The sequence below is a fragment of the Electrophorus electricus genome, chromosome 3 (genome assembly GCF_013358815.1).
Source record: "Electrophorus electricus isolate fEleEle1 chromosome 3, fEleEle1.pri, whole genome shotgun sequence".
NCBI lineage: Eukaryota > Metazoa > Chordata > Actinopteri > Gymnotiformes > Gymnotidae > Electrophorus > Electrophorus electricus.
Genome location: NC_049537.1, coordinates 7295655 through 7309441, shown reverse-complemented (window position 1 = coordinate 7309441; position 13787 = coordinate 7295655).

Here is a 13787-nt window from a genome sequence, read left to right as displayed (position 1 = left end):
AACGAGGGAAACCAAAACGATCGTGACAAATAGAATAAAGAAACACTTAGTTTTAATAAACAAACAAACACTGAACAAAATCAAAGACAGACAGCAATACCGCGTAAGCATTAACGGAAAAGGCAGCGTAGACGGCAAACACAGAGAGAGAGAGTACAAATGAGATCTAAACAAACAAAATGGGAGCAAGGAGCTAGGTGTAACACAGGTTCTTATCACAAACTCAGTGAAAGACAGAAACACACTTATACCAAAACAAAGCGAGACTAAGACCGACGAAAACTAATCAAACGAGACATATTATCAAACACATATCAACGAAGGAGGGAGGAGACAGGGAACCACAGAGAATGACGAAAACCCGGAAGTTACTAGGTTGCCTGGGAAACGGGGAATGCTCCGGTCTGTAGACGTGACAATAACAGTTGTATTTTGGTTACAGAATTTTAAATTGTCTTTTAGACTGCAGAATGCGAGTGACAATTTTGCTCAAGATTAATTCAGCCCATACTCACACTGAGCCCATTTGCCTTTGCAGGTCTTGACTAGCAGAACAATATTTGCAGTAGTCTGATCAATAATTTACAGCAGCAATAACTCCTGGGCCCCTTTTCATTATGTGTGTACCATGTTTTACAGCAAGAGGTGCAGGAAAACAAGCCTTTCCTCTACACTTATTTACGTTACACTCTACTTTTACAAAAGGTGAGAGAATCTGACACCAGTCATCTGTGGTCAAACTATATTGTTTTGAAACCAGGGTATCACAAACGTCTCGTTCTTATTTATACATTAGAACAAAATGTGTTTTATCTATCTAAATTAACGAAATCCCCCAGATCATAAAAGATATCCCTTCGCAGGTTACTGTTTCAGTAACTTTAAATGTATCTTTCATTTGACACTCAGTACAAATATGGAAGAGTTGATGTTGTTTAAAGCAAAAATCAGCAAAACACAGGAAATGTGATAGCTATTAAATTGATATTTAAACTGAAATGGAGCAGCTTAGATTTTCCAGATAGGCCTACAAAATCTTTCTTAGTTATTTGGTAACTGGTGGTGCATTAGATCGATTTCAACAACTACAAACTGATTGAAGTAATAGAAGTAACAAGACACTGCTTTTTTTTTCCCTGAGGGAATTGAAGACATTTATTAGACATAATGTTACAAGTATAAAAGCTTATTCTCCTTTGTCTTTCTGGACTATTGTTATCTGGTACCAAGTACACGGTGTTTTGATACGTCAATGCCGGCAAGCACTGGAAAAGTATACAGCAAAAGAAAAAAACGTGTTGTTTACTCTTCAGGGAATCACAATGCCCACAGAGGAATAAAGCTTATAAAATTAAGTATGACCCAACAATCTCCCCTGTGTTCATTATATGATAAAAGGATATTCTAAAGGTGCCAGGTGTAAGGAAACAAAATCAAGAAATACTTATATAAATGTTGTCACTGGACGCCCCCAGCCAAGTCACGTAGTACGTCCTGTCGCGTGCAGGGGAGCGGGGTTCACCCTTGTATGTAGCCACGCCCTCCGTGATGGCAAGCACCTGCACAGGGTTTAACGTTGAGTGTCTGTCTATTTAAATCCTCATCAGTGCGTGCCTCTTTGTTAGTGTCAGTATCTCGTTAGCCATCATCGCTGTTTATATAGTCTGTATTAATGTTCACGTTGTTTAAAAACCGTTTTATGTGTGTTCACGTTCACTGTTGTTCTTTTGTGTGCGTGCTCCCGTTGTCATTTGTGTTTCATGTCAATAAATGCTCCACAGCGTGAAGGGAGTCTGTGCGTTCTGCTCCGCGTCCTGCGGCATTCGGGCCAACGTTACGAATGTAATATACAATATATTGATAATACTGTAGATAACTAAAATGAGTCAGTCTTACACATTCTGCATTATAATAACCTAAGGAGGTACTTGCAATACGCTGTTACTTAAAATATTGATTATGTAATTAAATAAAGAGAAGTATAAATAGAAATAACGTGACAGGAAATACTGGAAAGAACATCTAATGCTGTTTGAATTGTTATGATCAAATTCATAAATAGTGATAATAAAATAATGTCAGATGTATTAACAATTCATATTTAATTCAGATGTTATGAAGGTTAAACATTAGCCAGTTGTAATGGTCTAAAAAGGTATGATCTAGATAATGACTTCTGTCATTTATTTCCTTTGGACAGCTACCTAAATCACCAGCATTAACAATCATTAACCATCCCAGAGAGAGTGTGCGTAATGTGTCTTTGTCCATTAACAATCCCCAGCCATATGAAAGCTGGTTCTGCAACCAGATAATCAGATTCTAACAGTGTTTGCCCATAATTCGCCTAGTTAATAGGTGAACAAGCCTCCTTCAAATGGCTCCCATTGATCCATTTGTCATTACAGTTAGGTTTAGCTGTTGGGTTGGTAACCATTAAATATAATGAGAACCTGTCTTCCCATTGAGCCTCAAGCTCTGTGGAGCTTGTGCAACTTCACCCACTGTCCAGACAAGAGAGTAGCAGCACTGACATTAATGTACAGAACATATAGTATATAAGCATGATGAATGGGCACAAAGCTGAGTAGATAGCAGTAACATTACAGTGCCTTAGTGATAGTGGAGGTCAGGATCAGAATCACTTTATTTGACCAAGTGTGAAAACGATGCACTTGTGAACATCTTTATATGTGCTGTTATAAGAAAAATATAGGAATAATAGTTTTATATTTAAGTCAAAGTCAAAGTCAGCTTTATTGTCAATCAGATTATACAAGTAGTGCACATCTGAATGAGATTGCGTTTCTCTAATCTCCGATGTGCAAATATACACTATACATAAAGGTAAGTGCACAGTAGAGACAAGACACAGTATAAATACACAAGAAATATATTAAAAAATCTATATAGTTCAAGTATATACATATATTGCACATAGGAATAAAATACTGCACATTGCATATAGAAATTATTGACATTGTTCCAGTGATTATTGTACAGTGTAACTGGTATTGTAACTTAGCACTGGAAAATGTTGATAAGGTGCTCACAGAGAGAACATTAAAATTATTGCACAAAGTAGCTACATATGAAGATGGGGGTGTGGGTTATAAATAGTGATCATAATAGTTCTATGTTTCTAGGTATAAAGCAAAATAAAACAAATGTCGTGTGTATTGTTAAAGGGAGTTGAGTAGTCTAATGGCTTGTGGGAAGAAGCTCTTGTTAAGTCTGGTAGTTTTGCACCACATGCAACGGTAACGTTTACCAGAGGGCAGAAGGCTGAACAGTCTATGGTCTGGATGGGTGGGATCCCTGACCATCTTGAAGGCTCTGCTGAGGCAGCGTGACAGGTATAGACCATGTATGGATGGAAATGAGGTTCTGATGATTTTCTCTGCTGTCCTCACCACTCTCTGGAGAGATTTCTGGTCTGACGCAGTGCTGCTGCCATACCAGACTGGGAGGCTGCTGGTCAGAACACTCTCTGTGGTGTCTCTATAGAGCATCGTGAGGATAGGAGATGGAAGGTTTGCTGTTCTCATCCTTCACAGGAAGTGAAGGCGCTGCTGTGCCTTTTTGATGAGGGAAGTGGTGCGTATAGTCCATGTCAGATCATCTGTAATGTGCACCCCTAGAAACATGATGCTTCTCACTAACTCTATGGCAGTACCATGGATTGTGAGTGGAGTATGTACCATGTTCTTCCTCCTGAAGTCGAAAATGATTTCCTTTGTCTTGTTGACATTCAGTGACAGATTGTTATTGTTGCACCAGACGACGAGTTGATTTACTTCCTCTTTGTATGCCGAGTGGTCATCGTTGCTGATGAGGCCCACTACCGTGGTATCATCTGCAAACTTGATGTGATTTGAGTTGTACTTGGTACAACAATCATGAGTCATCAGGGTGAACAACAGAGGGCTCAGCACACAGGAACAATGGCTTGGCTCAGGGAGATGTTATAGATGTCTGTGACGATGTACGCCAGTTGGTCAGCACACTCCTTGAACACATACCCTGGTATATTGTCAGGAATATATTTACAGGATATTATGGGATAATATGAACATTTCCATAGTTGAAGAAAGATGCATTATTGTGCAGAGGTGATATAGCCTTGGGCCACAATACTGGATGTTTGAGTGGTCCACTTTAAAGTGCTAGGTGTTTACTGCAGTTAATGAGCATCACAGATCTAGAGAAGAATCGGTTTGCATGTCTGGTTGTGCTGGAATCTTCTACCAAAGTGAACTGCTGGAAGAAGTGTTATTCAGGGAAAGAGGAGCCAGCTACAGTCTTGCCATTATGCACTGTGATCCTGCTGTTGTAAATGTCCTGAAGGGTTGGAAGGATACAGCCAAAGATCCTCTGTTGCTGTCCTGATTATGTGGTGGAGTTTGGGCCCCTCATGTAAAGTAAAGGGTCCAAACCAAATAGCTATTAATGATGTGAAGATTGACTTTACTGTATAGAACTGGATCATCAGGACCTATTGTAGGTTACATTTCCTACATTTCCTATTGCCTAGAAAGAACATTCTTTGCTGTCTTTGCAATGGAGACCCTATTCCACACACACTTGAAGTCTCTGAATATGGTGGTGCCCAGGAACTTGCATGACTCCACAGTGGAGACCACTTTGATGGTGAGGGATGATAGAGAAGGGGATTCATCTGAAATCCACCACCATCTCTGCAGTCTTCTGCACCAGGCTTAAGGTTAATCCTACCAGCTTTTTCAGAGAATTCAGGTGTCTGACATTTGTTTCCTAGTCTGACCTGTTGAGTCCTATTTGCCAAGAAATCCATAATCCACTGGCATCTGGGACTGAGAGTTGGGACAGTCTGACCTTAAGGAGCTCTGGCACTATGGCTTTAAAAGCTGAGTCTGAAGTCCACAAACAGGACTTGAGTATACATCCCTAGACTGTTAAGATTCTGTAGCACTGACTACATGGGTAGATTGACTGCAGTTGGTCGACTGCATCATCAGGGGGTCCAACAGAGGGTCTTTAATATCTTTTAGGTAACTTAGCACCAGGTGTTCAAAGAGTTTCATGACTACAGAGGTTGGGGAGACTGGCCTGTAGTCATTTATTCCTGTATTTGTTTTTGTTTTTTTGTGAATCATAACAATGGTTGCTTTAAGACTGAATAATGTGTGACAGAGCAAAGTTCCAATTATTTGTTGAACATATTTATGAAAATTGGTGATATCTGATCACATTAATGTTTTGGGTGGATATAGAGTATAAATCTTGAGCTTGTATCACCTTCTGTCTCTTGAAGGGTTTGTAAATGTCCTTCTTTTGATGGTGAGATAAACAATAGATGAAGGTAAGTGAGGCAGTGTGGTGCAGGAGGGCTATTTCCACTTTTGAACCTGCAGTACAACTTGAATTAGTGAGTTGGCAGTCATTCAAGGCAAGAGGAATTTTTCTTACCTTGTAAATTGTAAACTCCTGCAAGCCCTTCCAAACTGAAGTTGGGTTAGCAGCAATGTGGTGTATTTTCTTTTTGCTGCTTTAATGTCAACAAAATCATTAAGAACCTTTCGGCCTCATCTGCCCTCTGCTTTATGGAGACCTGGCTTTCTAACGTAACCATGGACATTGCATTGCATCAACCCAGCTTGTAGCTATACAGAGTGGGCAGGAACACATCTCACTGGGAAAGGCAGTGCAGGATGAATCTGCAAGCTCATACATTAGCTTCTGTGAAGACAGCTGCATTGAGCTACATTTCTCTGCAAAGAGCAAAATACAGACTGGAGAAAGGGTTTAAATGTAGTTCTTCCATTTTTGTTGCACTGAAATCAGTGAGGAACAGAGATGGGATAGGGGAGTTAATGCCACAGCATCTAAGGTACACGGATGCATCAGCGCACCTGCCTCTCCTTCTTCTCCAGGAGCCAGGCACCTTCAGTGAGAATTAAAAAATTTTTTTTACTGGTTTTGAAATTAACTTTGGTGCACAAAAGACAACATAAAACAAACAAACAATACGATAGGAGCTACTAAGCCAGTCATCAGTGGTGACAACTTGGATTCTCACTGATTCTGATCTGATTTTGTAATCTTTTCTCAGGCAGTCACTAATAGATGTCCTATAGCAGTTCAAGTTTGATTCCTATGATGTGCTCAGCTGTCCTCACTACTATTTGAAGGGCCTTGTGCTTACAGGTGGAGCAGCTGCCGTATAATGCAATTATACAGCCAGTCAGGATGCTCTCTAAGGTATATCAGTTGAAGTTGTCATTTCACCACTTTGATCACACTCTGACATTGTCTTTGCAGGCTGTCTCATCTACATCTATAATAAGGTCCAAGATGAATGTGTCATCAGTGAATGTATAGATAATTATGAATTTCTGCTTGGTGACACATAGTTATATGTGAACAGGGAGAACAGGAGAAAGATAAGCACAGATTCATGGGGAGCCATTGTGCTTTGAGACAGAGTAGTGGAAATCTTCTGGGTTAGTTTTACCACTTGGGATCTACACACTGTAATGTCAGCTCAAGTGCCGCAGGGCGCAGAGCAAGACGCACACACTCCCTTGATTTAGTGAGATGTTTAATGAGACAGAACATTGATGACACTTGTGGCACTCACACATAACGACGAAAAGTGTTGACAGGAACAACGACTTTGAACGCTAACAATGACTATACACACATTAACACTAACACTAACGATACCAGCAATAGAAACAATGACCAAGGATGAGGCACACACAGGCGGGGGTTTAAATATACAGATAAACACTTAACATCAACCCCTGTACAGGTGTGTGCCATGACAGAGAGTGTGGCTACAAACAAATGTGAACTCCCACTGCATGCAGCAGGCTGTACCACGTGACTTGGGGGGAGGGGGGGCATTTCGTGATTTCGTGACACACACCAGGAAATCAAGTTCAAGTTCGGTTTATTCGTCACATACATAGTCATACACAGTATAACGCGCAGTGAAATGGTGGAGAGTGCTCTGTCCAAACTGAGGAAAAGAAACAGGGGTGCATAGAGAAAAATATATATATGCAGATAAATATATATATTCTATGTATGTACAAAAATATATTAACAATGTATGTACAATATATGTATATTATGATTATATACACAATGTACAATGTATATGGTTGGGTATATATGTACACAATCTACAGAATGTACAGATCCATTTTGTATAATAACATATCTACAGTTGTTGTGTAACAGGGTAATTGAGTATAAATCTATATATACAGATGTACAGATATACAGTCATGTTACATGGTGGTGGTGGTGGTCCCCACAGTTTATCAGTTTCCCTGATTCAGGGCCCGAATGGCCTGTGGGAAGAAGCTCCTCTTCAGCCTCTCTGTCTTGGTCTTCAGGGAGCGGAAGCGCCTCCCTGACCTCAACAGAGAGAAGAGTCTATTGTTGGGATGGGTGGGGTCCTTCACAATTTTCCTGGCCTTGGTCTGGCACTGCTTGTAGTAGATGGTCTGCAGGTCAGGAAGTTCCGTGTGAGTGAAGCGCTCTGCTGAACGCACTACCCTTTGGAGTGCTTGTCTGTCCTGCTTGGTGCTATTCCCAAACCAGACTGTGATGTTCCCCGTGAGGATGCTCTCGATAGCGCAGGTGTAGAAGTTCCGCAGTACTTTGGAGGGCAGTCTGAAGTCCCTTAGGCGTCTGAGGTGGTAAAGACGCTGACGAGCCTTCTTTGCCAGGGAGTTGGTATGGCGGGACCAGGACAGGTCCTGCGAGATGTGAACTCCAAGGTACCTGAAACTATCTACTCTCTCCACCGTGGTTCCACTGATCCTCACAGGTTGGTAGTGCCGCTCCTGCTTCTTGCTGCAATCCACGATCAGCTCCTTTGTCTTACTGACGTTTAGGAGGAGCTTATTTTCCTGGCACCAGTTTTCCAGGTGTTTAATCTCCTCCAGGTAGGCCCTCTCGTCGTTGTCTGAGATCAGACCTACGACAACGGTGTCGTCAGCAAACTTGACAATGATGTTAGAGCTGGAAGTGGCTGTGCAGTCGTAGGTGTACAGTGAGTAGAGCAGGGGGAAATCGAGAATCTAGCTGCCCAAATGCTGGTTGTTTTACCTCCTAGAACGTATCATTGAGCTTTGCTAGAATTATGGTGTTAAATGCTCAGCTGTAGTCCATTAAGAATGTTCTCACATAGGTGTTTTTCTTGTCCAGGTGAAGTCAGTATAACAAGACAGTGCTCATTCAGGTAGATTTCTTAGAGACTGGAATAATGGTCATTCTCTTATGTGGAAATCACACATAGTCTTAGGGAAAAACTAAAGATGCCAGTGAAAACAACAAGGTTGGCACATACTCTGAGGACAGAACCAGAGATGCCATCAGGTGTGGGAGCCTTGCATAGGTTGACTGCTTGGGTTGATCTCAGCTAATAGATGTTGGTTGGTTTGGGGTTTTCTCTGAATGCCTTTATGAGATTTTCCAATAGATGATGTCATTCTGTATGAGTTGGACTTTTTCCAAGCTAGCTTTGTGGCAGCAGAGTTAAATGAGAAGACCTTTTACATCTTTCTCATAATGCTGCTCCATTTCAAAAACAGTCTGGATATCACTGATGAACTGAATATTTAAAGATTTTCCTTGCATGTCTGAGGCCTGCAAATGTATTACTGTGTCAGAGATTAATGACACAGGGGTGGAATGTTGGGAAGATGTTGAGGTAACCTTGTTCATGTGAACTGCTGACCATCAGTCATATTTCTCAAAACATATTAGCTTCACAATAGTCAACTGTCTATGGCCAAGCTGGGGGAGAATTCAAGTAAGGTCTTCTGTAGGAAGCATTCAGGTGAGGTCTGCAGTAGGAGCTAGAGAGAGGTTGTGCTCCTACCAATAACAGGATTGCTTTATTGACAAAGGGTGGGGCTGCTCACTCTAAATGTGAGCTTTGATTAATGTACACACAGAAAAAAAGGAAGCTATTCACAGCACCTAAATTACAGTTCAAATGAAATATTAACATATTTAATATAGCCAAGTCTTTTTCTGCTTTAGGAAACAACCAAGTTACTGCCTTTAAATAAAATAAGTAACAGAGAGATTTAACTTCTGGACCGCAGTAGATATTGAGCCTTTCTTATACCCAAAGTCTCTTCACAGGAGAGGGGGGGATCTCAAGGAGAGAAAGTAAAATATTGTTGAATGAAAAGTTAAGTCTTTAACAGAGATTTGAAAGATGGAACAGACGTACAGTCCTGGAGAGATTGGGGAAAGGGCATGCCTTGCCACCCCATAGAGTAAATGTGTCTATACACTTAAACTTCTTAAACTGTGCTACTAGACGGCATAACTTGGTTTACATGGTACTTATAAGTACCAAACCTCTAAAGCATAACTTAATTCTTGGGATGACTGAATTTGCTAGCATTTAACATCCAATATCTTTTAAAATAACCCATTGCTTCCTTCAACAATTTGTATTAAATTGTTCTATACATTTTTTGTTGTTTGGTTTACTTACTCACTATATGTTTGGTTATTACTTGCCAAGACAACTTAACCAGTCAACCCACTGGTGATATTCTCAGATGTCTGATGGTTCAGGTGCCTTTTGCCATCATTTTATTTGCAGTGGGTTGGGTGGATTTAGCTTACGTCCACTGTTCACCAGTACATTTTGGCTATCTTGTTCTTCTACAGGTTTGGCAAATCATAGGCTCTTGGCTGGCAATGGCAGTTTTTGGAATGAATTAAGTGACTGCATACCGATCAAAGTAACAACCAGGCAGACATCATTTTTCTGAGGGACTTGTAGATGTTGATTAGATGTTGCAAGGATGAAAGCCTTCTCATGAAGAGACACATAAAAAGGCTATTGTTATTTGGGACACAGTACAGAATGTCATTCAGCAATGTCACCAAACAATGAAAATATATTCAGAAATGGAGAAAAAACATGCTGTTTGCTCTTCAAGGAATCAAAAGAATTGCAATGCACACTGAGAAATAAAGCTTACAAAATATGATCCAATAGGTATTAGCAGTAGTTTTAGTAGTTTACTTCTATCTACTATTTGAAAATGTAACTATTCATCTGAAGTAAAGCAGAGCCACTGGGGATCAGGGCATCTATACAGTCCCTTGATAAAATTTTGTAACAAGCACATTGTGCAAAAAATAAATAAGTAAATAAATAATAGAGTGAGCAGCGGGAACATCTAAGACTGAGAAGGCTTATAAACATGGAATTCAGAAAGACAAGCAGGAAAAGACCACGCAGAGCTTTGAATGTGAGGGAGAGAGAGGATTTTATATTTAATATGGGATGAGACAGGTAACCAGTGTAGCTAAGTAAGAATTGGAGTAATATGAGTAAATATCTTGGTGTTTGTATTGAATGAAGTCTTTTGAGTTATTTGGCAAGAAGTGTCATAAAGAGGGAGTTATGATAGTCAATATGGACCTGGTGAAGGTATAGACCATCTTTAATCATCAATAACTTTAATATTCATAAAAGATAGGAGGCAAGTCATATTTTAGAAAGGATGTGCAATGTTTAATTACACAATTGGAACCATTGCTGATTTTGCATTGTTCACAAGAAATCAAGGACTTGGGTGAGCATTATTGCTTTTTGCTGTTTTTTAGATTTATGACATTTTTCTTTGAATCTGTGATCAGAGACTTGGTTGGTAGAAAATGAGAGAGTATGATTTCCTGAAGCACTTTGTAGGGAAATGAATAATGTTCCTTAAGTGAAAGTGTCACTTTTAATAGTGAGGATCATGGTCCAACTTTTCACTTTAGTGGATGAAAGGGATATTCTCTGCTCAGGATTTTAAGCTATTAGTCACAGACGAACTCATTAGTTCTTCATATAAGGGGAGTTCAGCCAGATGTCACTGACCAAGAGATTTAGCTGTGAAATACACTACAGGCCAATTACACTGAAACAGGATTTTAAAAGTGTCATTTTAAGACAGAAAATTCTCATTTGCAGACCTCACCTCTGAAATACTACAAACTAAGTAACCCCATCCATATGCACATCCAAATGGAAACTACATTCAAGCCATTTGGATATGGGATAACAGTTTTTCATGTACCACTTTTTATCACCAAAGTGCTGGAGCTGGTGCTGGTCTTTTGGGACATTCCTGGTATGCAGTAGTTAGTATCTACCAAAAGTGGTTCAAGGAAGAGCAACCAGTGAAGCAGGAAGTTGATCATGGGCGGTCAAGGCACAAGGATGGGTGTGGAGAGTGAAGGCTAGCCTGTCTGGTACAATTCCACAGAAGAGCTACTGTAGCTCAAATTGCTGAAAAGGTTCCTGCAAGCAGGTTCAATACACCATAGCTTGCTGCAGTCAGAATGCTCATCCTGACCACTGTTCCTCACCGAAAGCACTTACAATGGACACGTGAGCATGAGAACTGGATCATGGCACACTGGAAGAAGGTGGCCTGGTCTGAATCACACTTTCTTTTACATCATATAAATGGCCAATTGTGTGTGGATGGGGGAGAGATTGCACTGGTCAGAGCTGTTTTGGGGGCATGAGGCGAAACCTACACAATATTAGGCAGGTGGTTTATGTTACAGTAAATCGAAAATGTGTATATGATGTAGAGACAAATAAAGACAGATGTAAACCTCAATTAAAGAGGTGGGAAGATGAAATTGTGGACAAAGGAAAATGAATGGTCTAAAGCGTACCACTGCAAAAAACAGTGGAAGTAGTACCTTGGCATGGACAGGCATGGCTGCTTCTTGAACTGGCCCAGTTCATTTTTGGCATAAATAATGTTTGTATCAAAAACACTGTAGCATTCCTGCTGATTTATATCCTGCTTTAATATCCTACTAAATCTTACCATCTCTTATCAGTGATATACACTTAATCCATTAACAGTTTTTAAATATTAATATCAATAATATCAGTAATCTAATAAATTAAAAACATGTTCCTTACTCTAATAAAAGGGCCATCAGAAGTACATACAATAACATCAGAGGTACATATAATGATCTTGAAACATACCTGGTATATAAAATATCTGGTATATAAAATATCTCTAAATCTATAAACAAAGACAAAGTAATCTACTGCACATGTTACTCATTAACATTTTAAAGGGTGTGAGATGGTAAAACTCCTGCAACTAATTGTGAATTACATTCAGATTTCATGACATGACAGATGACATTCAGGAATGCAGTAACCCTTTAGGATTATGGTCCTTTTCAGTGATCCATGAAATAATTCCAGCCAGTTATAGCACTCCCAAGGGCATTGCTATGTTGCCAGATATCTCATCATTAATTCAATTGATCCACTGTGAAGGAGATTCTAGGCATTTAATACTCAGACCAGGAATTTTAAAATTGTGATAATGAGGTAAAATCTCATTACCTAATCATAAGTTAATATGACATGTGCTGCACAAATGGGTTTGGCCAGGCACCATAAATAAAATTATCTAAAAACTGCATAGGCATTTTGGATAGATAACAGTAAGTATTCTGTCTCACTCATAGTGCAGCAGGCTTTACTGGTTATGCTCATTAATCTCTTTAAAGCCCAGTAAAACTAAACATTTTGTCAAAATCGTTTCCCTCTGGGTATACTTGGGAAAATCAGAGGTGCTGCCAACTAAAAGGATGTCCTGTCCATCACTGGGGACTCCCTGTCCATTGATGGAGACCCCAAATAAAGAACTGACCATAGTCTCTAACCACGCTAACCACGGTGCCCTTCTGTCTTAAACTTGCCAGTATAGTTGATCTATGAATTGGTACTGTGCTCCTGTGTGGGAACTCTGCATTTTCTGTCATCATAAGAAAGGTTTCTATCTTTACTAAATGTTGTTTGATAGAACAGAAATCAGTCAAATGCCCTTTATTGTGCTTTCTGAGCACAATAGCCATAGCAGAAGTTGATGAGGTCTCTAAATAAGTGAACATGTACACATACATGGACTTATTAGCATTCAGAACAATATTATCTCTACACAGAAGGGACCAGTGCTCCTATTTATCATATCAATCAGCCTAACACAAACCTGTTGAATTCAGCTTCTACAATTCAGCTTTAACACAGCCATCTGTTGTATTGCACAGTTCTGCTCTGTGACCAGGACATTGATATGGATTGCTTTATGAAGATTGCTGTTCCAAGGTGGAAACGGTGATCAGGGCAAATGTAAAGCCCCATATACTGCTAATTTATTTAAACAAGATGTTTACCTCACAGACCAACATTTACCCAATCTGTTTTTATGACTGTGAAGGTCAAGGAAACTCTTTGGGGAATGAAACCCAGGACTACATATGGATTAAGAAGATAGCCATGATATAATTAGTATTTTCGTCATTACCATTACATTTCTATGTTAAACATGTAGACTTGACAGAGCATAGTGGAATGCTCTATATCGGCAGGAAAGCAATAGCTGAATAAGTACACAGTAGCCATTTCTTATGACCCAAGAGTGATGGCCCTGCTAAGATTCAATGCAAGTTTTCAGCAATAATCAGCTCAGCATCAAAGTCATATTTTACATTATAACTCTAGCAGATTTGAATCATAATTCATTGACTTCAGTTGTTCTTTTCACTTCTTGTCTTGCAGCTAAATACCTAATTATATCCTCATTGGTATTCACATTACTTCTGGGGTGGAAGGATGAATTCCTTTCTAGGTGAGTGGAGGTAGGGTCTAATGCATAATAACAAGCCCCAAATGAATGAACCTCAACCAGCAGGACTCCATAAACAATGAACTGACCTCCAAACAGCAT